Source organism: Dermacentor albipictus, unplaced genomic scaffold (assembly GCF_038994185.2).
Source record: "Dermacentor albipictus isolate Rhodes 1998 colony unplaced genomic scaffold, USDA_Dalb.pri_finalv2 scaffold_15, whole genome shotgun sequence".
NCBI lineage: Eukaryota > Metazoa > Arthropoda > Arachnida > Ixodida > Ixodidae > Dermacentor > Dermacentor albipictus.
Window position 1 is genome coordinate 3968069 of NW_027225569.1, and position 26519 is coordinate 3994587.

General features: G+C 46.9%; 1 protein-coding gene and 1 long non-coding RNA gene across 2 annotated transcripts in view; both read left to right on the top strand.

Moving 5' to 3' along the window:
• Nucleotides 1–26519, top strand: part of LOC139051893 (uncharacterized) — a 146776-nt gene that overhangs the window by 90960 nt on the left and 29297 nt on the right. The window lies entirely within an intron of this gene.
• Nucleotides 2640–10068, top strand: LOC139051909 (uncharacterized). The gene is made up of 3 exons (XR_011509595.1): nucleotides 2640–2951; nucleotides 4063–4155; nucleotides 9709–10068. It is a non-coding gene; the product is annotated as an uncharacterized lncRNA (long non-coding RNA).

Genomic DNA, 26519 nt, shown 5'->3' on the forward strand with positions numbered 1-26519 from the left:
ATTTAACCAAAAGAAAAATGTTCAAAATGTTTTCAGCACGGCAGAACTAGTGGAGCTCTTGCTTTTGGGACGCCAGGAATCTAGCAAAATGAATAGGCCACGTGACAGCATGCAGCTGGACGCGCCACAATTGCTCTAAAGCAGTGCGGTCGTCTAGGTTTCTTTCAAGCATGACAAAACAGGCAGAAAAGGGTGCGACGAACCATACGCGGACAAAAGATACGCCGATTCGAGAAGCTTTGACCCCACCTGACCTTCTTTCGCCGAATCAATAACCCCAATTCGTTCTGCTTCTTTCAAGTTTATAAACAAGGTAGGTTCGTTGGCAAACTTGAGCCTTCTCACCCACCACAATGCTTTGCTCAAGCAGCATCTGCGGAAAGAGCCGTGCAAAACGCTCATGGCTTCGCGTCTGCGTCAATTTACGATGCTGGCTGTACAAAAAGAAACTGTTAAGTTTGTAGTTGTATAGTAAGGGAAAGTTCTACTCGCTTACAAACAGCTGCCTGAACGGAGTGCTCAAAAAGAAAGGGAGAATAATCTAAGAAAGTATAGAGAACCAACGTACAACTTGCGATGCATAAAGTATTTACAACACCGACTAACAGCGGTATTTACTCAAATATTTCCCCTCCCAAATTGGAGACAGTATTATTGCGTGCATGAATAGGATATTAAGCCAATCATTGCAGATATAACGAGATTCCAGAAATTGGAGGGGCATTTGCGGACCCATCTTTGTTCACAGAACAGTGGTGAGCCATTTTTCAAGTGTGCGCGCTACTGCCCACCTGCCAAGTACGTTCGCGATGTCTTGGCATATGCAGACCCGTCTCGCGAGACTCGCCCGTCTCCCCTCGCTAGACGGGTAGGACAGATGCACATGCTGAATACGGGAAAGAAATACTTTGCAGAATGAAATTGAATTTTGTCAAAACACCAGAGCTCTGGATTGCAGGTTACAGCGTGCACAGGGGCGTTCTGCCAGATTTTAAAACGAAGCTTTCTATGCCTCCTCCCTCACTCTTTCCAATTCTGCTGCTGCTGCTGCTGCTGCTCTCACTGGCTTGCCAGCCGCGTCGGTGGGTGGTTTGAGGGCGTGCATAATGAACATGAGAGGGACGCGAGGAAGGCGTGTGCGAGTCCTTTTAGCGAGAACTTCTTGGGCATCGCTACAATACTTCTTGGACCTCTTTGGCCGTCACAATGCCCACTGAAACACCCTGGCCATCGACACAATGCCCTCTGGAAGACTAATTACGCGTTAGCCCCCTTCTGCCCACCCCAACCCACCGCAAAAGTAGTGCAGAAGGTGCAGCACTTACTTTTTTGTACTCACATGCAACAGCGCAGTGGACATACAGTATGATACTAAGGGGAGACAAGAGAATGCTTAAAGCCAACACCCAGACGAAATGTCATCACAGTTCCCACACTTTACCAAGAAATTGTTGTTGTCATTCAATAGCCTTTACCACAGCTGCACCCTCGCCGAGCAAAGGGGTTCGGCGATGGTATAGGCACAGCTATTGAATAGGAACAATACTAAATTGCTCTGCTCGTGGTAGTTTGAGGGCGAGAGTAGTTGGGTTGAAAATGACTTGTCTACCGCATGCACAAAATACCTCGATTGTGAATATATCTTCCTCAATACCCGTCAAACTGCTATTATAAGCAACTGCAGTAAGACAAAGACCGACATCAGATTGTAAGCGACAACTCACGGGGCTGTCCACCAAAGAGGAGTCGTTGTTATATTTGTTCTTTCTTTTGAGCGGTCATCGGCCGCACTTGCTCACCCGCTCTTTAAAAAAAAAGAAAGAACCCCCCCCCCCCCCCTCCCGAGATCTGGATTAGCTTAGGTTGCACTTTCACGACTCCACGCAAAGAAAGACTTTTCGAACTTGGAAACTTAAGGTTTTCGTGTAATTCTGCACATGTGAAATTTCGTGGTGTCGCCTATACGTTTAGAAAGCTATTATGCAAGTACTTTTATATCTGCCGTTCGTCCAAGCTATTTAAAATTTGCGTGAGCACGCCAGTTCAGAAATATGAGCATTGTGAACTTCTTGAAAATGCCAATTAAAGCTTTTTTTTTCTCTCTCTCTCTTTCTCTGCGCATAAAAGAAAAGACAGACTCGCAAGTACCTCTGTATCTTATAAAATCAGGAAGGGCCACGTCTCTTTACAAATGAACGTCCAAGCAAACAAACAAAAAAAAGCATCGAGAAATAAATTCACTTACACGCAGTTACCAGCCCACCTTTGCCCCATTTGATTTGATATCAGCCCATGTTTCTGGGAATAAATTTCCAGTGAAACTACCCGTAAACACAGAAAATGGCTTAGAGGTAGCGTAAAATAAATAGCTTTGAAAGTAATACACACACGTAGTTTAAAAGAATATTTGTTTTTATGCCTTGAAAACGAAACCGAAATTGAAATAACTTCCCCCGACGGGTGTCGCCGTTATCGCCGCTACGTCATTTCCTACGTCTCGCAGCGGGCCGGCGGGCCGTCGGGTGCATGTGTGTTCTCAGTGACATTCTTGAAGTTGTGAGGAATTAGATTGTTTTTTGCTGCGTTGAGGTTGTACCACCCCGTTGTTCTCGCGTACTTTTGTGCTCATTGACGCGAAGTGAGCGTCCGGAGTGAAGACGACGCGATTGTGCGTGAGAAAGAAGGGCAGCAGCGGCCTACGACATCGGTGTTTCTTTGTGACAGTGTGTTTACTACGCCTACGACGGCCGTCATTCGTGGCGACGGAGAAAACACCTTCCATTTGGCCTGAACAGTGATGAAGTGGACGTTTTGTTTTTTGATGGAATCCATCGTCAACATCGTCCATCCACTACGTAATCGAAATGGTGTGCCCACAGTACACATCGTTGCAGCGCTCCGCCTTCAAACCGAGGGCCTTTTGCAAGGCGCATGAACTGCTCATATAAAAGGTACGTACGTAGCCACGTTCAGCGTCGCGTTTTTATGGTGCGTCATTGTGGTAGTAATCTTCGCGCAATTTATTTAAAGGACAGCACAAGGTGTGTTGGATGCGAGTGTAGTATATGTACTCCAGGCGTAGCCTATGGGCACCGAATGTGAAAAAGAAAAAAAATGAATGTTTCATTGTTCACGTGTACTCAACTAGAGTTGTAGAGAATTAAGTACTGCTACGCGTCAGTATCCGGCGCAGGCAGGTAAATAATACTTTCGTTTGGCTAATTAGTTCATTCTGTTACTAAAGATGGGCGCATACTTATACCGGTGTCACACGGCCACTTTCGATCACGATTGAGCCTGTTCTGGATCGAAATTTTCGACCGCGATTGGCTCCCGTCCGCCGATTGTGCAACGAGGCCAAACGCCTCCAGAAATTCGATTCCAGTCAGGATCGATCGCGGCCAAAGTATGCAGTGTGACAACCGTATTAAATGTCGCTTGCGTACTTTCACTCAATTGTTATTGTTCTTTTTTTTTGTCGGAGGTCCCGTGGTAGGTAATGGCGCAGGCAGCTTGCAATGCTTGTGCTTTCATGACTAGAACTAATGCAAAACAAAAGAACCACGACCGTCCCGGCTATGTACTTATCCTTCGCTTTAAGTTGTGCTCGTTTGTTCTAGAAGCTCTTGTGCTGTTGCGGATGAACGCATGGTTGCGCTATTTGTTTATAAATTTATCTTTTTGTATAAATAAGCACACCGAGCCTAATCAGTTTTTTTCTCGTCCTTGAACTCGTTTCTTGGTTTCACGCAGGCGTGCTTATTACTACTACTATTTGTTTTCTTGTTGTGTGACTGAACCCTGCCTAAGGCGTCCTGTCAATTGTCAACAGTATTTCTGAAATGAATTGCACTGAGCGTCCTACGGTTAGAGTACGTTTCACTACCTTATTTTAATGTCTAGTTATAAAGGGTATGGTTATTGTAACTATTCTTGGCCTTTATATATGTATTTATTAAGCTGGTAAATGCTTAATTGTATTTGCTGTTTTGAGAGGTTCTTTTATTGAGTGGTCAATCTCGGGTGGTATTAATGGTGGGTTGTTTTCTTGTGCCCATGCAGTTACAGTCAGCATGAAGCAATTGCATGGGAACCGACTGGCTGTCTTGGGCCTACACATTGCTGAAAAGACAGTGAAGACGTCTGAGCCGACAGGTATACTTTTTTCATCACAATTGGCCTACATATTTTTTACAGGAGGATGAAGTCCTCCCCCAGTGAGCTCCAATTACCCCTGTCTTGCGCTAGCTGATTCAAAGTGAAGCCTGCAAAATTTTTTGACTTCATCATAGTCTACTTCTCTACCGTCCTTGACTACCCTTCTCTTCTCTTGGCATCTATCCTGTAACTCGAATGTGCCACCGGTTATATTCCCTATGTATTACATGGTTGAAGAAGGCACTTTGGCTAGTTGGTGCTCATTGCAGACTTGAGACATCAATAACTAGCGTGAAAAAGACAACATCAAGAAGCACATAAGGAAGAACTCTAAACTTCAACTGAAATTTTTGCTACACAGAAACATGGAATGCACAGAATGCCGACGGACAGAAACAACAAAGGAGCTATCGGAACAAATTTATGAACAGGTTAATTTCACTTACGAACATTCTTGGTAAGAGCCAGAGACGGGTGCTTACACACCTATTCCCCGCTTTTTTGATGCAAAGTGGTTCATATATTTCCCTATGTACCTGCTTCTGGAGCTGTCTGAGCACACGATTGCTTTGAAACTGCTCGGTGCATGAGCACGTATGGCGATGATTGGCCATGTGGCCAGCAGCCACCAAGGCACTCAAAGCTGCCCTACATTTCCTCAAGCCAAACAGGTCGGTGTTTAAACGACCGCTTGGGGGAACAAAGATAGGGCAGCTGTCATAGCTGGTGGCCATCTGGCCAATCATTGCTGTAAGTGCTCATGCACTGAGCAGTTTCAAAGCACTCATCTGCCCAGGCGGCTCTAGATGCAGGTCGACATGAAAATATTCGAAGCACTTCTCATCGAAAAGCGGGTGATAGGTGTGTAAGCACCCCTTCCCTGGCTCTTGCCAAAAAACAGTGTTCGTATCTCGAAATGAACCTGCCCATCGATTTGCTCCGATACCTCCTGTGTCAGGCAGGGAAAAGGAAAGATAAATGTTGCTTCCATGCGTCGAGGTCGCATCCCCTGAATCCTATGTTTCTGTGTAGCCAAAATTTCAGTTGAAGCCTAGAGTTCTGTCCTGTGTGCTTCTAGCTGTCGTCCGTTGTCTTTTTCGCGCTAGTTAATGATGTCTCAAGTCTGCACTACATGGCCTGACCAGCTCCCTTCTTTACTCTTTATGTCAGCTAGGATATCAGCTCCTTCGTCTGCTTTCTGAACCACACTGCTGTCTTCCTGTTTCTGCTGCCATCAGGATAGGAGTGGACATGACAAATGAAACTGAATGTCATTTAGACAGAGGAGCAGTGAGACTTCCTGTGCTTTACCTTTTGTTGTTGTACTTAATAGTTGAAATTGCACCAACACATCTTTTCCACCTTGTGATCTTCCCATAGCTGCGGCAAATAAATATATAGGCTTTAAGAAACTAGAAATGCAGTTTGCCTAAGAAAGAGAATACTCTTGCACCTAAAGGTAATGTGTATGATGCTCTGACTCCTTTGATGCATGTGCCTTGAGAGGTGTTGATGCTGTTCTTCATTTCTTTCTCAGCGAGCTTTACTTGATGGGTCTGACTTTGTATAATGAAATAAGTTCTAAAGAAACCATAATACCTAACAGGCAGAATTGTCGAGGTTGAAAGCCAAGTTTTCTTTCATGACATATTTTTTTCAGACTGTAGTAGTTGATCCACGATGTTCGACAGCGCAGACTTGTACAAGGGACGTCAAAAGTGGCGAGAAATGGAACAAATGCTATCGCCTCTTTCTCCATCCTTTGTCGTGTTCACATGGTCTAACGTCATCGACCAGTACCAACTAGCCCGTTTGCGTACCTGTACTAGTTGGGCCATCTATACTATGGTACTCTAAACCAAATGTGATAAATTCAAAATTGGTGCCTTTTCTATCTTTGTACAAATAACTGTTTCATAAAATAGTTTAAAGTGTTATGGTTTATATCATGTTTCAACACCACCATAACCTCATAAAATATCTTCATGGATGCAAAAGGTGCCTCTTGTGCAAGTTCCATGCTAGCCTGACATGGAGAACAAACCTGGCAGAAGATAGAGTACTTGCTCTTTTGTAAACAAAACGCATGATTGCATTTTCTTGGCAGTTATTGCAATGTTTTCTGATGTTTATCTGCATGAACATTAATTATCTCAGCTGCTAAAGACACATCACTAGACACTGTGAGCAGAAAAAAGTCTGATTGTGCAGTACTGTTGAAGTCATGCAACATTATGTTTAAGCAAACTGGCAGGGATGCTAGCTGTTAAAAAGAAAAAGCTGACTTCAAGAAAAATTTGCACTCCTAAATGTGGAATTGAAATGCACTATGCTTATAAGCTACAAAAGATTTCCAGGATGATCAGACTAGTTACACTGGCCATTTGCTGATTCAGTAAGGTTCACTGCAGCTTGTTTTTAAATGCACACTGTTTTTATACAAGGTGATGATTTTCAGTTTTGTGGAATTTTTAAATATAGCCCTGTTGCATATTGCATAATTCAAGTCCTTGAGCAGGAATATTCAAACAGGCAGATATATCTTGCACGAGAAATCGAAACATATCAAGCTAATTAGAAAATTTTATTGTCTTTCGAATGAATTACATTATAGCTAATATAAACGAAAAGAAAGCGGCTTAATTGATGAACCCGATGTTTATTAATCATATCCTAAGAAGCCAGCAAACACTGACACCAAGGACAAGTTAGGGTAAATTACTTGTTATGAACAAATGAAATAAAGAAATGATAAATAAATGGAAATGAAAGTGGATGAAAAAACAGCTTGCCGCAGGTGGGGAACGAACCCATGTCTTCGCATTACGCGTTAGATGCTTTACCAATTGAGCTACTGCGGGCGCCGTTTCCCCATCACTTTCTTGGGTATTTATGTTTCCTAGTAGAACCCTGGGAGTGTTTGCCAGCGCCACCACATATCTGGGGCACATATTGTAATTTACGAATCATAGCCAGTGACATTACAAGATGTATCTACTTGGAATTTATTTCCAGAATGGCATCAGTTTGGAGATATGCACCATCAAACTTGCTGTAAAAATGCACTGTTGTTCCACTTACTTTTTTAACAAAATGTGCTTTTACGCACTGATGCACAAAAGTAACGGGAACAACCTTGTGTATTGGTCTTTATAAGGGAAATATTCCTAAACTGGTGTCATTCTGGAAGTTCAAATGCATATGTCTTCCAAGCTCACTGGCTACAATTAATAAATTGCAATATGTGCAGTAATATAATTAGTTACGAAGTTAATTAGTGATTTTTTTTTTATTTAGTTGAGCATGTGTTTCGATTTCTCATGCTAGTAATGTCCACCTCTTCAAATAATCTAGCTCAAGGACAAGAATTATGCCATCTGCCGCAGGACATTTTTTAAAATTCCATAAAACTTAAAAATGATCACCCTGTACAATCCTACTACAGTGCTAAACAGCCAGCAGCCTAATCATCACATATAAGAATGCCGTAACAACACTGACAAGTGCACTAAAGTTTTCTGCGCTTCACTGATGAAAGATGTTGGCCATTAGAATGTTTGATCTCAGTGTTACTCACAATCATATAACCAGCAAGATCAAGTGAAAGCAGATCACAAACTTCATACATGAAAGGCTTTAACTGTGCTTTGATTAAAATAGCTAAACTTCTGTTAAGCATGATGGATTCACTGTGTTGTTTCAGTTAAAAGCATCTAAATGATCAAATGCTAAAGTGTTCTTGCTTGGAAGATCTTTAGGGAAAACCTCTGTAATAAAAATACCAGCAGGATTATGTGCTTGCTTAGTGGAGATGGCTAAGATGATGTCAGAAGGTGTAGGTAGGGCTTCTTTGTAGTAGAGATGCCAAATAGTTCTGACAGAGGGGTTGTTACCAGCCACTATGTAAGTCAGAGATTAAGAAAAAATAAAGGTCAGCTTAGTGATGCTTAGTATAAAGAGAACAGGAGAACGAAACAAGTAATGCTCTCAACTAACATTCTAAAATTTTCGTTGAATATGTTACAAATAATTGTGTCAAATATTTTAGAGGAACCATGCTTTATAAACATTTGCAGAGCAACCACCATGACAATTAGGGATCAAGAGCACACCAGTGAGGCGAATTTAGAAGCCTAAGATCACTAAATTCTAGTTTTCGGTCAAATGTCACACACAAAAACAAACCGCACAGCGTTATTGCTGTAATATGAGGGCGGTTAAGAAAGTAATGCCTCCAAACCCACTACTTTACCAGTAGTACTGCAAACGTTTTGGCTCTTTATCATTAATGCACTGATGTTTAAGCTATAGAATGTCACTTGACCCATCTTCCTATCTCTTCGCGTTCCAAAGTAATAGAGCAATGCATCGCATCCAGTGGTGATGTCCGGTAGAAACAGTGGGCTGTAATTGAATTTCTCACTGCGGAACGTTCTGCACCCTTCAACATTCATTGCCATCTGAAAGCAGTTTACGGGGATCCCGGTGTTGAAGTCAGCATTGTGCGTAGGTGGGCAAGTACTGAGAAACATCAAAATCCAGCCGCATCAAATGTCCAGGATCAGCACCGAACTGGACGGCCCACAACGGCTTCTTATGAGGATCATCAACATCAGGCAAACGAGTTGAATCAGGTCAATCGTAGGATCAAGCAACACCAGATTGCTACAATACTCGCTATTTCCATTGGTTCAGTGAACCACATAATTAAAAACCTCCTGGGTTACAAGAAGAATTGAACTTGTTGGAAATGCTTCGACTTTTTCATGTCAGTTGTCAGTTACCGTGACACCCAACAAGCGCAAGTCTTCTTGTAATGCAGGTCGTTAATGATGTGGTTCACTGAGCCAACGGAAATGGCGAGTGTTGTTGCAATCTGGTGTTGCTTGATCCTGCGATTTCCCCGAGTCAACTCATCTGCCTGATGTTCATGACCCTCATCAGAAGCCATTGTGTGCCGTCCATTTCGGTGCTGATCCGGGAGATCTGATGAGGCAGGATTTTGGTCTTTCACAGTCCTTGCCCACCTCTGCACAGTGCTGATGTCAACACAGGCATTCCTGTAAACTGCAGTCAGATGGCCATGAATGTTGATATGAACACAACCTTCCACAGTCAGAAATTCAATTACAGCCTGTTGTTTCAACTGGACGTCACCACTGGATGCCATGAATTGCTCGATTACTCTGGAAAGAGAAGAGATAGGAAGGCGAGGCAAGTGACATTCGATAGCTTAAACATAAGTGCATAAATGATAGAGTTCAAAATGTTTGCTGTAATATTGGCAAAGTAGTGGGCTTGAAGGCAATAATTTCTGAATTGCCCTCATGTAATTCTGTAGCCTGTCTCTCCTACATTCATGATGTGGCAGATTGAATGCCTTATTCTTTTGAAACAACGATATCTTGGAAGTAAGCACTATCTGTGCTTGTTTCTTTAACCTGCTCTTCATGTGATCTTGAAATATTAAAGTGAATGATGCAGGGAAGCACAGCTTGTCATGTTTCGTGTACTTTTCCTGACATTAAATTGCAACAAATCATTTTGCAGGTAGAAAAGAAGCAGATGGCTACAGCGATCAGTGAAGAAATGGCTTCATCTATGATGGCTCGCCTTAGGACATTGGAATGCAGCTACACAAAGGCATCATCATCCTCGCCTCTGCCCTGGAACTTTGGTTTGAATGAGACTGTTCTTCAACGTAGAACGGCCACCAGACTTGTCACCATATACAAGGCATAGTGCAAGCTCTAAATATTGTACAGGAGGCTAGAATAAATGACCCTCCATGCAGTCACTCTGTGTCTGTGGTAAATGGGACCATCACACATGATTATGTGTTTTCTCTCAAAGTTGCTATGCCGTGCGTTTGGAAACACATTACCTATTGTATGCACACCATACATAACATTTCTGTGTACTAGCCTGACTGTGGACTTACGAAACAAGCAATGAAGTGCATATGAACCCGCATCCACATGCCATACTTCAAGGGTTATTATATTGCTCATTACACCCGATAGGTGAAGGGGTAATATATTCCTGATCACACCCTTACACCCCGTGGGTCGAAGGGTAATATGTTGTTCAAAACACCCTCAAGGGATAGGATGTTATTGGAATATAGAATAACCATCATAAGGGTGTAATTCTCTATAGAACCCACCTTTTTCAAGGGTGCTAGGGGGTTAGTTATAGACACCGAAAAAAACCCTTAGGGGTGTAAATTATTTTACAGTGTACGTAGGCTTCTGACGATGTAATGCTACCGCTGGGAGCGCACTTGAGGACAAAATCTGCTGTTTCGAGATTTCCCGTTATATGTTCGAGCCCATGTGTGCGCCGCACTAGCTTTCAGGAGAGAAGGAAGGGAAAATAAAAGTAAGCGGGCTTTTCCTCTTCTTCTCCGGCCCCGGAAGCCCGTGACCCGGCTGAACATGGCGGCACGCGGCCCATCATTAAGGTAATCTGGGGTGGGTGTGCAGTTTAAGAAACCCAAGATAGCTGATTGCTCAGTGCGCGCAGAGTTTTTGCGGGCATAGTTCGTGTTGAAGAGACAGGCAGGACGAAGGGCAATTGGCCGGCCACTGCTGCCGCTGCCAGTCCCGTTAGCGTTCTGATAGCGAGTGACCGTGGTCAACGAGTGACATGGGTTCATATTTGTCTCTGCGCGCATCACACCATGCTTGTTACTTTAGTTACTAATTGAATCTCACAGCTGTTTATACGGCGAATAAAACAATATTCCTAGTGTTTTATGTTGTGGTGGCATCTGAATCAATGCTCCGCTTTTTGAGGGAAACTATGACTTTTTGTGGCCCTTCAAACTTCGTAAAGAGCGACATCTTTAGCAAGTTCCCACGTCGGCGAGGACTCCGCTGCTTGCCTCTCGACCCTTTCTACGCCAGCATATTCTATATCGCTAAGAAATAAAGTGCTGCGCCCGGTTGCACTTGTATACGATAGGCGGAAAAAAGTCTGCTACGCGGCAACGTAGTTGCCGGCGTCATGGTTGAGCAGAGAGCACCAAAGAAAGGGCGAGTAGATGGTGAGTGGACGAGGATAGTAGAGAACTTATGTTACGAAATATCCGTAGTTATGGGCAGACATATTCGTGAGGCGCAAACTCTGTTGGTATATTATACAGGGTTCCGTGGCTAATTTAGGCCAGCGATCCGCGATTGGAATGCGTCGATTACGCCCAAGACGTATGTCCGCTGTATTTCTGTAACTAAAAGCGTAGGCAGCAACCATCACAAAGAAATATTGAGATCGTATGAATGTGTCTCGCGCGTGATCGAGATCTCCTTTAGGTTAACAATGCAAAAGCTAACGCGCAGTATAAAACCATTCTCATGTCAATCGTAGAAAGCCAGAAATTTATTTTGTCCTTTACAGTCGGGTGCCTCTAGAGCGAACACATAGACAACGATATGACCTCTATGCAGAAGGCACAATTCTGTTGCGGTTCTCCTGTGAGCTGTGTGGAGCACGAGCTATGATTTATAACGAAGCGACCTGAATAAGAAATTCTTTCGGATGTTGCACTTCATGATACAGGCGTTCGAGCGCCTTTTTTTGCGTTAAGCATAAAGCGTTGGTTTGAAGCTGTGTGTAGTGGATTGGTTTTCTTTTTGTTCAATAAACAGGTGGTACAGGAGTCATGTGTCCTTGTCAACAACTGCGCCCGTTCTATACCAGAGAATACTTCGCTTCAGGCAAATATTTACCTTTGCTTACGTTGCTAGAGCGCTCTGTATCATTGGAATTACACCGTTAGAAATCAACACACAACGATTAAAAAAGGACGACATGCTGGAAACCATGTGAAGTTAAGTTTTAGTTAACCGTAGGGAGAAATGCTATGAACCTAGCGTCGATGCACACAATTCCTTCTGTCCCACGTGTAATCCCACAAAATGTTTATCCTCCTGATAATCATCAGCCTATTTTAATCTCCTGTTCAGGGCGCATGCGTCTCCCTGCGTGTCCCTGTATCTTTATTTTAAAATATTCTGGCGAATAATTTATACAATACTCAAAGCAAGCTAACTGAGCCGCAAGCTTTTTATTATGATATCTCTATTTTTCATCAATTTGACTGTTTTTACATGTTCTACTCCCGCTTTTGCCCGGGTCATGTTTTCTATGACCCTTCTAAGTTCATTGATAATAATAGAAGGAGCGAATGTATTCTGTTCAGCATTATTTCGAATGAAAGCAGCGTGGTTTCTCTGGCTACTGCACAAGTCAGTATACAATTCTGCTGCTTTTAGTATATCATGGTCATTGATAATAATAGAAGGAGCGAATGTATTCTGTTCAGCATTATTTCGAATGAAAGCAGCGTGGTTTCTCTGGCTACTGCACAAGTCAGTATACAATTCTGCTGCTTTTAGTATATCATGGAAATTGCTGATAACATTACCCTGCTTATCTTTCAGTGGATATATCTACCTTGTTCTATGCCAAGTTTTCACTGATTTCAGTAAGGACACCGGGTCTCTAATCTGAAGGTCGCAAGTTCAAATCCCCTTCAAATCCACTGCATTATCAGGCTTCGAGTGGCGCCTGGCACCGCCAAAATATTGCTGAAGACCAGTGGGGCTATACGTGTCCAGCTGCAACCAAATTAGGAAGTCCCACTAAGCTTGAACAAATTTCCTCGCCAGAACAGGAATCCACCTGGAACCCACGACCTCCCTCATCAATCTTGCAATTACCGTTACGCATATGTCTCTTCACGAAATCTGTCATAACATAATTGGGATTCAGTTCTTCTGCATATGTAGTAAGCCGATGATGAGGCATGCTGAAACGCAAGCACCGACTCAAGCTGATTCTCCATGTAACATGACGGGGAACGATGGCGGTGAGACGACATTGGCAGCATGATGGCCATGACGGAATGACCACGATGGCATAACTAGAATGGGTTGACTTTGACAGTATGAATAAAGAATGACGATGCAAGATGAGGATATCTTAATGAGGAAGACGACAATGGCGGCATAACGACGATCCTCTGACGAGGCTGTAACGATTGCGACAACGTGATGATGACGACTGCATGAAAGCGAAACAGTGGTGGCATGATAACGATGAAATGACGACTGCATGACAAGAATACGAAAACGATATTCTGTTGACAATGGATGATGACGCTGGACTGATGACGACAAAATGACTGCACGAAGGCGAAATGACGATGACATGATCTTGATGGTATGGAACCACAAAGCACAGCTAAGGGCACAGTGGTTTTATTTGTGCATCCCTTGATCTACGCCATCGCTTAACTACACTCACTGATGTAAGCAGTATCCCACTACTCGCTCATGTGTAAAAGCAGCGACGCGGCAGAAGAAGAGTTCGCTACAGATGCCTCTTCCCCCAACTCTTGCTGGCAAGTGGCCGTGATCACTTAATGAGACGGTCAGACCAAGGTGTTGATAACAGCATTTGGATTGATCCTTGCGATTGCATCTGTGCATCGACGCCCATTGCCCAGGATTGTGTAATGGTGTTCAGAATGTTTGATGACGCGGAAAGGACCGTCTTAGCGGGGGTGAAGAGAACCACGAGGTGTGCCAACAGGCACAAAAGCATGCGAGGATGTTTGCAGGTTTGTCCTTATTCTCCTTATTCTTGTCGGCAGAGGTGGCCCATGGACGCAAGTTGTGTATGAAAATGCGTAGATGCTGGACGAAAGAAGACGGATTGAAAACAAGCGGCGTAGATGCGGGATTGATGAGGTCACCGGTCCAATGGAGGGTGCAGCCGTAAACCATCTCAGCTACAGAGCAGGCGAGTTCTGGACGAGTCCTGACGGAGGGCCACTCAGCTCGATTGGTAGGTGTGATACACAGTTCTCCGCATGAGGCTGAGCGACGAGTGCGACGAGTGCAGCTTTTAGGTTTGGATGTAGCTTCTCAACGATGCCATTGGATGCAAGATGGTAACTAGTTTTGCGAATGTGCGCACAACCCAGAAGGGAGGTTACAGACCTGTAAAGCGCCGACTGAAACTGTGTGCCTTGATCAGTTGTCAGCGGTGATGGCGCAGCAAAACGGCTAAACCAGGTAGACTCACTTACCTCCCTTACGGCAGGTAAGGGAGGCCACCGTGTGTACTTATCCATACACGTAAGCAAGCAGGCATAACCACGGCGTGGTGGCAAAGATCCAACGATGTCCAAAGTAATGGTGTCGAAAGGTCCATCGGAGAGAGCAAATTTACCCAGTGGCGGCTTGGTGTGTCGTTGCGCCTTGATACGTTCACACGCTGTACAAGTGCGGACCCAGTCTCGTATACCAGCACGTATGCGCAGCGAAACGTAACGTTCGGTGATAAGCCATTGCGTGGCATGTACGGCTGGATGGCAGATTGAGTGCAATGTATCAAAAAATGGCTGTGGCTTAGCTAAGGTTAAGCCCAGGATGCGAAGCATACTAGCCTTTATTTTAGTTGTTGAACCACTGTTTAGCCTGGTGAACTGCTGTTGCTTGGCTATATTTGGTTCGGCTAGACGAAGAAACAACTCATGCGTTACTCTGCTTCGCCTTCAAGAGTGGAACGCGACAGCGTTCCCGTCGACCCGCCAAGGGGTGTAAGACAATGGGCTATGGCGCAGCGACTACGCGCCCCGCATTGGACACGGTGAGCGTCGAGCAACGCAGCGTTCGGCGCGGCAACGAAATGTGCGCCTGAGCAAGCGACGCACGCCTGAGCCTTAGAAACAGCTCGTTTCTAAGGCAACACCGCATTCACTAGAGGCGCTTTTGTACCGCTTTGAAGCATCGTACTCGTGGCTCAGTGGTAGCGTCTCCGTCTCACACTACGGAGACCCTGGTTCGATTCCCACCCAGCCCATCTTGCAAGAGTTGATCCAAAGCCACCTAGAAAATCAGTCTCTGTAGCACGCCGCAACCTTCGCTTCTCATTCCAACGAGCAGCTCAGTCTCCAGGAGGCATCTCACCTCGTGAGTGTCTAGCCATAGAGAAAGGAATACAATCCCTTTCTCTATGGTCTAGCAGAGGCAAGCGCAGCTGCTTATATACCGCCGCGACGCCGCGAGCGACGGCGCGAGTTGGAGCTCCGTTTCTCCTCTGTCGTGACATCACGGTGTCACGTGGTATTGAAGGCGACACCGCCGCGCCTGACGAGCTGGGTTGAGCTCTCGTAATATGCTTCGCATAAAACAGCGCGATGAAGAGCAGGAACATAAATCCTGGTACTGTTAGGTTAAACGTCACACCGTAGTGTGACGTCCTGCTCGGGAAAGTTCACTTGCTCTAAGCGGAGGGATGTAGGAGAACGGAGTCGCGTATGTTCATCATCGCATGCCTGAGCCGCCGCGAGTGAAAACAAGTTGGACAGAAATTGTCGTGGCGTAGATTGTAACAGGACTGAGAGCGTCCACTCTTTCACTTGTCTTCGGCCTCCAGCACTTTCCTTCGTCTTCATGTCTTCTTGTGGGATTGTTTTCTTGCGCTATAAAGATACCTTTCAATATGAGCGTCCGCTGCACTGTTAAGGCTGCCTTTGATGTAGCGCACGTCTGTCGTGAATTCCGCAATAAAAGCAAGACACCGGAGCTCTCTAAGAGTATGAGTAGCCCTGCTGGAACGTAGAGCCGAAACAAGTGGTTTCTGGTCGTTAAGAAGTGTAAATTGTCGCCCTTCAAGCAAGTACTTCAAATCCTTTACTGCCAGGTAGGCGGTGAGGAACTCCCGTCCGAAAGTACTGTAATGGCGTTGAGTGTTGCGTAACTGATGGGAAAAGAAGGAGATGGGGGCTCATGCAGCATTAACCCACTGAAGAAGAGCCGCTCCCAAGGCTTCCGAAGAAGAGTCCGCCATAAACGGCCTATGAAGGCTGCAAGTGCAACAGCAGTCTTAACGGCGACGAAAGCTTGATTAACGAACGTATTCAACGTAAGTGGGGTAGACTCAGCTTTAGAATTAGAAAGGAGTGCTTCGAGAGGCTACACAGACTTAGAGTATGCAGGGATGAAAGCGCGATTACAATGTATGAGTCCGAGAAAACGTCATAAGCTACTTGTCGACTTTGGTGCCGGGTAGTCTATGATGGCTTGTACCTTGTCAGGCAGCCGAGTGATGCCACGACTGGTGGCGTGATGTACAAAAAAATGGATCTCCGGAACCCGGAACTGACATTTATCAACATTCATGACAAAATTGTAATAACGAGGTGGAGCGAAAATTTTACATAAATGTGCTTTGTGAGTTTCAGCATTCAGCATCGCTACTTGAGACCAGATAATCTATGCAGGCAAAGCAAAACAGTAAGCGTCTGGTGACTTCGTCTATAAAATAGTGAAAGGGTTGAACTGTGTTGCGCAAGCCAAAAGGCATGCATGGATATTAGATAAGATGGAATGAGGTAGTTATAGCAATCTTTGAAATGTCGGCTGGTTCAATGTTGATCTGCTGATAAGCATTCACATTATTGATTTACAAACATATTGTTGTGTCGGTTAAAAAGGCAGTGTAATCCTGAATATTAGGTAGCGGGTATTGGTCAGGAACGGTGACCGCATCCAGTGCACAATAATCACCACGGGACCTCGAATTGTTGCTCTTCCTAGGCACCATCTGTTGTTCTCACGGCCAGGAGCTTGATGACGCACGAATAATTTTAGTTGCAACCTACTGTGACGTAGTAGTGACGGCGAAGAAGACAATAAAACTGTAATCGACGAAACTAGTGCCCTAAATAACAGGTACACTCAATGAAGAACAATAGCGGTGAAGACAGTCCGCGATCGTCGAAGATCTGATCAATGGATAAAGCGTGGCGGCTTTTAGACATGAGTCATCGAATATTCCGCAATAATCACTGATGCCCGCGTGTCTTCCAGAAAGTTCTAAACAATTCACTTCGCCCATACATGCTGTCAGATCACACAAGGTTCGGTGACGAGAGACAGCGGTTAGAACCGTCAATAACATTCGGGAAAATTCCAATACATGCAGGCGCGTCCTGCTTTGAGCGATAACATTTTTTTAGACGGTGACACGCCGTCACCGTATAAAGAAATACACCTGTCATTATGCCTCTATTGATTGCGGGCAACTCAAAGTTTATCAGGACTGAATCGGTGGAAGCGGCAGTGAACGGGCGGGCCTGTATTGACAATACAATGGTTTACATTGTGTTTAGGGTTATTATCCATCGTAGACCGTGTAGCGATCTCCGGAAACTCGTTGAGTAGAGCTGCATACGGTGAGGTATGGTATTTGATGAAAGTACGGTTAACAGAAGTTGCGTGCGACAGAAAACCGTTGACTGACAGACCTGTGATGTTATCTGTCTGTCTACAGCGGCTCATGTACACGAGCAGACTAATACAGTTCAAGAAATCAGCCCCTGTGACAGCATAGTGCACGGCGGTTATTCAAAATAGCCATGGTAACCTTCGCTTAAGACCGAGTACGAGGGAGAGACTTCTGTCCGTAAGTTGCGATGATGGAAGTGTTGATAGGTTGTAGGGGGGTTGACTTTACGCAGAGACGCCGGTCAGCTTTAAAATCACGAAATATGCTTACTCCATCGCCAGTGTCTACCAACAAATGCATTCCTTCGGTTCTGTCGGTTATATGGAAAAGGCGCCTTCACGTATGGCTATGATCTGCTGCCGCTGTTATTGATGTCCTGCCTGAACACTTCCCGTATGCCACAAACAGGGTGACACACATCGATGAGGTGCTGCGCGAAAACGTCGGTGGTAGTTGCACAGTCCTTGTTATGAAAAACTGCGCTCAGGTTGGTAAAACGGCCGTTCCATAGAAGGCGGCTTGAGAGGCTGTTGAGTTGGATAGGGGCGGTCATATTAATTGCGAGTGTTGTCGCAACTTGTCGACTTGAGATGTGAGCTCATTTACTGTTCCTTGAAGCCAACCTACTTCAGGAAGTGGAGAGCTACGGAAAGCAGTTATGACTGCCGTAGCGACGTCCATCATATCGTCGGCCCGTGCGACGAGTTCCGATAAGGGCTATGCTTTGCTGTTACGAGACCCCATGCGCACATTGGCCGGAATAATTTGTAGGAACAAATCACGTAATATGGCCTAGTTGAAGAAGTCTGGTTGGTCAACAATTAGGTGCTGCAGGTGACGTAGAAACTTAGTTGGACATTGGTCACCGAGCTTGTCGTTGTTCAGGAGCTGCTGAATACGCCGATGCGAAGGCGCGAGGAGACGGCGACTAGCCTCTTTGATTGTCGTATATGGCGTTTCCTGATGTGGCTGGACGAGGACGTCACGTATCTCTACCATGACGTGTAGTGGCAAAGCTTCAAGCAGGAGTTCATATTTGCGAAACTCCGAGGTGACTCCATGACTCCGGAACTTGTTCTCAGCACGTTTTACCCATAACGCTGGACCGGCGAGCCATACCTCTGGTAGCGCGATGGTAGCTGTAGCTCAATAACACCGGTAGAATGTACCTGACCGGTTGTAGGGGTGTTAGGAGCGGAGTTGAGGTCATCTGGAGTATGAGTTGGCTCATTGAAGGTCGCATTCGTACTGCGGGTCACCAGTAATTGCGGAACAACCAAGAACAGTTAATGGCACAGGAATTTTATTTGTACGTCCCTTAATTTCATTTACTTCATCTTCTAACTCATCTTCCTCATCTCCTACGCCGTACCCCAGTACACGCTCAGGTATAAAACAAGCGACGCACCAGAAAAAGAAAAGTCCGCCATAACGGAATGACCACGATGGCACGACGACAATAGGATGACGATGCCAGCATGGAGGTGACGGTACAAGTACGATGTGTTCGGGGCCGCACAATGAGCTCGACGTAACGACGATGGTATGACAACCGTGGAATGGCTATGCTGGAATGATCACGACGATGTAACAACCAAACAATGAGTACGCAGGATAATGACGAAGAAAGAAAGTGGACGGCATGAACTCTGTGAAGAAGGATAACCAGTGAAGCTGTATTGTGAAGACTTTTGTGATACCTATATTGATTTATATAGTCATTGCTTTATTGATTGAATAAAGACACATAAACTTAACTTCCTGGTTGGTATCGTCTTGTATTTTCTCTCATTCGTTACCACAGTGAGCATACCTTTGTGGTCGCTGTGGTAAACCAGCGAAGAAGTACTGGAGCGTCGGCGGCAGCAGCACCGAGAATTTGTGTGACTCATCATCATCATCATAAGCCTGGTTACGCCCACTGCAGGGCAAAGGCCTCTCCCATACTTCTCCAACAACCCCGGTCATGCACTAATTGTGGCCATGCCGTCCCTGCAAACTTTATCTCATCCGCCCACCTAACTTTCTGCCGCCCCCTGCTACGTTTCCCTTCCCTTGGGATCCAGTCCGTAACCCTTAAAGACCATCGGTTATCCTCCCACCAAATTACATGTCCTGCCCATGCCCATTTCTTTTTCTTGATTTCAACTAAGATGTCATTAACTCGCGTTTGTTCCCTCACCCAATCTTGTGTGACTACGGAGGGATAATACGACCGACAAGGAGCGGACCGCGGATGCGAAGCGCAGGCGCTTGGCAGCCGCGAACTCTTGTACTTGCTCATCGCTAAGAGATCAGCTACGCGATGGTCTTCAGCCATCGGCCGCTGCGCGTTCGGCGGCAGCGACTTCCCATCGCGCTTTATTTTTCAGAGCAAACTGCACCCGCCCTGCCCATTGCAAGTCCAAAATGCAACTACTGATAACGTTGCTAGGTCGATGACCACGTCAAAATCAAATGAGCCATTACGATTGGCGGGTAGACAATGACGTTTTATTTTCTCTGTCAATGCGACTCAATAGACGGACTCATTTTTCACAACCTAGCCATTTCAAGCTTCGCTGCAAAAATTGGACCACGAATACAATAGTCGATAATGCGAAATTTGAGCGCAGCTCTATACGTGTTCTGATTTCGCCGTACACTGAAAGAATCAATTTCAGCGAGACATCTATCAGAGTCGGCGATCGTCGATACTCTGATCTGCGCGTCAAGCGCGTCAGCTTTTATGCATGACTCGTCGAATGTTCCAGTGTTATCGCTGGTGCCGCGTGGCTTTCCGAAAACACGAAACAAGCCGCTTCTGGCCTAGAATCAGATTACAGAACAATCACAAGCCATGAGAATCGAAGCCAGCGTGAACGAGACCAAACTCAGTATTATTACCCGGAAGCGCGAGCGAGAGCTGACGCAAGCCGACGAGAGTACCAAATGACTGGTCCGAATGAGACCACTTGCGAGTACGCATCGCACAGTTGGGCGGGCCCGTATGATGAACCAGTTTCGCGGGCGAACGTCACTGAAGGGGCCGGGCTCGCATCGTCTCCGCCGTTCGCAGCTCGCGTCTTCCATATCCTACTCGGCGTTCGCTCTTTCATCTTTCGCTGTGCTCGTTCACTCGGTTACGCCACCGCCGCCGATGCTCGCCGAAGGAACGGGCGCCTGAGAGCTGGGCTCTAAAAGCGCGATGAAAAATTGGAGGGCGCTTAAGCTTCGCCTTCAAGAGTCGAACGCGACAGCATTCCCGTCTACCCGCCAAAGGGTGTAAGACAATGCGCTACGGCGCTGCGATCACTTACGAGGCGCCCCGCATCGGGCTTTGCACCCACCAATCACGCGGTGAGCGTCGAGCAACGCAGCGTTTGGCGCGGCAACGAAAGGTCCGCCTGAGTAAGCGGAATGAACCAAAGAACTCGGTGTCTAGAATGGGGAAACGATCTACGCCAGCCAAACGTCGTGATCGGCACGGGCAGGGAGATAGATAGATAGTGATCTAAAGAACAGAAGGACGCTTGATTCTGCAACCCGTGGGGGAGCACGGCGAAGCGTCTTCAGGGGAGAGGGAGTCGGGGCCGCGGCGCGCCTCGCACCGGTCCCCGCGCAGCCCCAATGCGCGCGTGGCGCGCCACCTGTCGGGGCAGCGCCGTACATTGAGAGAAGGGGGTCTTCTGTGTTTGCCGCAAGATGGCTCTGCGTGCGCGGAAAGCGCAGAAGAAACGTAGCAGAAACGTACTTCACTACGCGTTTAACTGCGACTTCTGTAATTTAGATGCTCATAATTACCGATATACAGAGCGGTATAGCTTTCTACGGCATGTTTGTAAGGCAACACCGCATTCACTAGAGGCGTTTTTGTTCAGATGCGAACGGTCAAACTCATGGCCGAGTACTTGTGTGATGTCACGAAAAAGCGTTTGTATTCTGATATTCTCGATGTATTTTTACCATTACCGGTTTACCGAGCTGTCTACAGGCTAGGTCCTGAGCGCGATGTGCTAAAGCGCGTTAAAAAAATGCCAGTGAGACCCTCTGCTAAAACGTTCTTTTTTCAATTACATACTGACACTCTCCCTGTAAAGCCATGGTTACAAAGCAAAGGTCTTTCTGTACCTTGGTCGGTAAACTGCTTAATCTGTAATAAGCCAGAATCAATTGAGCATATTTTTATTGACTGCCATGACGCCGTATTTCTGTGGGACGTCCTACAAAGAACACTTAAAAAAGAATTGCCGATAAGCCCTTTTGGAATCCGGTTTCTTCCACGTGCAGAAACAGGGGAAGCGCCGAGTGATATGCTAATGCTGCTTTGCATGCACAGTGTACGGAAGACGAGAATGGACATCAGACATTGTCATATACAGGCTCACTCAGCAAGACACTATTTTGTTGAGAGCATTATATACACACGCGACTTGTTCAGAGCACTATGTGAACCCCCGGAATGGCTTCCTGTACTAGACCAATTGGCTTCTGTGAAGCCCTTCTAAACACCTTACACTGGCCGAGCTGTGGCTGGTGTTTTTAGAATATGTACATGTCGTGTAATTGATCTTTTTGTTTGCGTTAGTGAAAAGGCAATAAAGAAAAAAAAACTCATGGCCGAGTGGTAGCGTCTCCGCCTCACACTCCGGAGACCCCTGGTTCGATTCCCACGCAGCCCATCTTGCAAGTTGTTTTTATTTATGAATTGCTTGCCGGTATTTTTCGCTCATGGCCAACGCCGCCGACTTGTCTGCGACAGAGCTCTTTAACGCTGTAGCGTTAATAATGTAAAGCTAAGTAATAATGTAAAGACACATGGTGCGATTTTGGGTGTGATCCGTCGTACGACCGTTCGCATCGGCAGCCGCACTCAACAGGTTCTCAACCGAATCCGCTGCAGGCGGCGCCGAAGCGCACGCCGTGCAAGTGACCAACTTGCTGAATATCGTCGTGCAACTGCCGCATCGGTTGGACGACCACAGCCAATAACAGTGCCGGTAGCGTGAACACCCTGCGAGGCGGGACCAACGAGTGCTTCGCCGCTATGTTCATGCCCGCGTGCGTGTTTTCTCCCCTTTCTCCTTGGCCGAAACGCTGGCCTCTTTCGCCGCTTACAGTAGCAGATAAATCGGCTACAATTTGTTTCTGACACGAAATAACTTATAGAATAAAGTGGCCACGAAACAGTGCGTGTTATAAAACGTTGTGCGAAGTAGTAAATCTTTGGCGGGATACCTACTCTGAAGCAGTCAGCGCAGACGCGCAGCAATCGTCTATAGGAAGCGGCTCGCCTGACCGGGGGTGTTCACTCATCGCGACTAATGGCGTCGGGAAAACTAATCGTATTTTAGAGCGCAGCTCTTTGGCGTCCGTTCCTGGGTTTCGCGTCGTCGTCGGCGTTGTCGTCGGCCTCGTAACCAGCTCCACCCCCCTTTCATCCCCCCAGCGCTAGCAGCGACCGACTGATACCGCTGGATGCCGCTGACGCCGCTAGAGAGTCAAGATAACGTGACTGCATAGAACACCGTCGCCGCCGTGCAGAAAGAGGAGGAAAGGGTCCCCCCCCCCCTGTTCTTGTGTGGCGGATAGGGTGCTCTTCAGTTGCCGACGCGCCGGTTATTTCAGGTAGGCCCGGCACGTCGACGAATACGTGACCACCTTCCCACGGCTAGACCTGGTTCTTAGCGCTACGCAAGCGAGGGTATCATATTGTTTGTGTCGGCATCGGCGGCGTTGTCCCTGAAACCAACTCCGCAGCTGGGGTTGACTCACTATCGGCGTCAGCGGCATCAGTCAGTCGCTGCTATCTCTTCCCTCCTCCCTTTATCGTGTTGTCCGCTTGCTGTGCGCGCTTCTGCCCCCATCGTTTGCCGCTGGGTGTACACGCCGCCCCCCTCCCCCCTCTTCCTGCGAGTCTCCGGTTGTCAAAGCGCCGGCTCGAACTTAATTCCTTTCTTCGCTCCTCCTCCAATGCAACCCCTGTGCAGTGGCAATCAGAGAGCCAGATCGGTGGCGGCGGATCTGTATATGTGCACCGCCCGAGCCGAAATTGCCGCTGCCGTTTGCCACTGCGAAATTACCTGCCAGTTCTTTCTGAGCCATGAGCGAGACGACCGATGGAAGTCCTCCGTCTGCTGCTGGTGCTGCTGCTCCCCCACTACTAACACCGATGTTAGTAGTGGGGGACTTTAATGTTGACATAAAGAGAAACAGCAATTTCCTAACACTTATGCGGGAGAACATCCCGTTCCTCTCGCTCGTAACGCGTCCCACGGCTGTGACAACCTCGCGAGGCACTTGTATAGATCTCGTCTTTGAGAATCAAGCATTGATGTACCAAGTCGAACATATATCAGTCTATTTCTCCGACCACAAAGCTTCCTTCATGACTGTCAAGAACTGTTAGTGGAGTCTTTGTTAAAGAAATACGTGTAAAAAATTAAAAAAAAATTCTGTGATAGCGCATACATGTGTTGCTCGTTTTCTTTGCCTCAATCTATCGAAAAGGTGAAACAGCTTATTTGCTGCGCTCAAATTTCGCATTAGGAAGTAACGTAATCGTCGGTAATTTTTTTTTATTTAAGAGGAACATGAATGGTCACACATCGACTGTGCTGACGAATTTACGCGCTTTATTACTAGCTTCAGGCGCCTCACAAGGGGTCTCGGCCCCGGATAGACGGCCAGCGAGCAAGAACTACACCGTCTCCCGGCGATTGCAAGCTCGCCTGGCATGCTCATTCGCTTCCGTCGGCGCCAATGAAATCAAATATACTGCAATGTAAGCTTGACACAAATGTGTACACTTTGTGCCGACTAACATAGGCGCTTTGTTATATGAGCTGCAAGCGATCGTGTCACAAGCGCCCCCGGTGTCGGATTTGATGGCTGAGCGAGTTGCGTCTGCCGGCTCCAAGCGATCTGCGGCTCTCAACGTAGCCGCACTGCGAGCGCGGCCTTGCGGAAACACGTCTATGGTGTTCGCATAGACGTGTTTATACTGGCATCGTTTCTTTCAAGCAAGAGAGCTGTGCATATACGTTTGCTTTCACTTTCTGCTCGAAGTTATGCAGCATTCCGAGCTCCCACGCAGTGGTGCCTGTTCTGGGCTGAGCTACGCGCCACTCGCTGTCCATGTACCATGTGTCCCGAATCGCCGTAAGACCTATCGCACGGAAAATCGCACCGTGTGTCTCGCGCTTAAGACGGAAGACGACGCGACAGCGACGATGACTGGATGATTGACGACAGAATGACCACGACATCAAACAATGAAGGCATGGTGACAGTTACATGACCACAATCTAATAAACGCTGAGGCGTCCGGATGGCAGCATGGCAAGCAATCAATTACGAACACTATGCGAAGGCTAGCAAACACGGCGACGCAATGATTACGGCGACTTCCTGAGGGCGCCATGACGATGACATACGCATGACGACTGCGTGATTGCGACGGCGTCGAGACAACGGCTTGATGTGGATGAAAAAAAATTCATGAGCAATTCCACTCAATGAAGGTGGATGACTGGCGGCGCTCTTTTAGCGCATGGCACGGAGGGGACAGAATTTCGAGCAAAGGTAGGAAATACTTATTGTCCTGATTGGTGGTCATTCCGTCTATGGCGCGGAAACACATTCGCCTATCACCTCTTGTTCTGTGCGCATCGCGAACGCACGGCAGGACTTTTCTTTCAAGAGGGAAGAGAGCCTTCCTTACTTTTATTGCTTTGTGTTTCGCTGACCTCCCGCGGACTCCGAGCTGTGCGTGACAGAAAGGATCCGCTCCCTCCGTTCGGGTGCTGGAAGTGACCCAGTGACCACGCTTCGAGGTGTCGACTGATGTTTCCCGGGCCTGGAGGACGGCAGCGGGGATGGAAACCGTGGTTTCAAAAACGTGGGATGGGTAGACTCGCCCCACCGGCCCTAGAGACAGGACCACTTTTTTTACGGGCTGAGAAACTGAAGGTTTTGTGTATTTCTAACTTGCTTTTTTGACCTTCTTACAGAAATTAAAGTTTGTTTTAAATGTTCAACTGCGTTCGACCCGTTATCCAGCTGCACAGCGGACACTTTGGTCCCAACAAAAGTGATCCGCGAGGCCAGTATAGTAAAAAAGTGAAGTCGACTGCCATCGGCCGCCAACTCAGCATCCGCTGCAGTGGAATACGTCGCACGGAAAGACCTCCGGTTTGACCATGACGTCCGTCTACTGCACGGACACGGCATCGCCCAAAAGTTGAGCTGCTCACGGCACACAGGGCAACGATAAAGTAGGTTCGTTTCAAATTTCATCGCGCAGCTTAGCAGGCTTCAGCACATACGTCCGCTTTCAGTGAGATACGTCGTCATCCACGCACGCCAAAATGAATCAGGACAAGCTGACGCCTGAAACGTCACATGTTATGACAGCAGAGCATGAAGCTTCTACGACAAACATTCGATCACGAAGAGCAACTACGTATTCCATGAAAGCTAAAGCAACGTATGAAACGGGCCGCGAAGAGCACTGCCGGAGAACAGACGCTGCCTGGAGCAACGTGGAGACCACAATTACCAAACTGTCATGTGCGAAAGAGCAAGACATCAACAGCAGCGCAACGCAGCTTCGTGCAAGCAATGGGCCCCACGAGCACGTCGCCGCGAGATACGCTACCTTCCTTGCCAAAACGAGTAGATCTGAAACCCAGCAGGAATTAGAGCTTCAGAAAGCAATCGACGCATTTCGTGATGTGACTGTAAGCGACAAGTTACGTGAGGCTACAGAGTGAGAACGCGACCACTTGCAAGATATAGCGTCGCAGCACTCTCTATCGGCCCATTCAAGCGTTTCTTCGAGGTCACGACGATCGGGCGCGTCAACAATCATCCTAGCCGCCGTACACGCACGCGCGCGAGCTGAAGCTGTCCGGGCCAGAGCAGAGTTTGGTCGCACAGAGGCCGCGATGCATATTAAGAAGGCAAGGATTGAGGCTGAATTGCGTATTTCACAGCACGAAAAAGAAGCGGCAGCTGCAAACGCACATGTGAATGCGCTCGAAGCAGCCGTGGAGTAGGATGGCGGCGAACGCATGCGC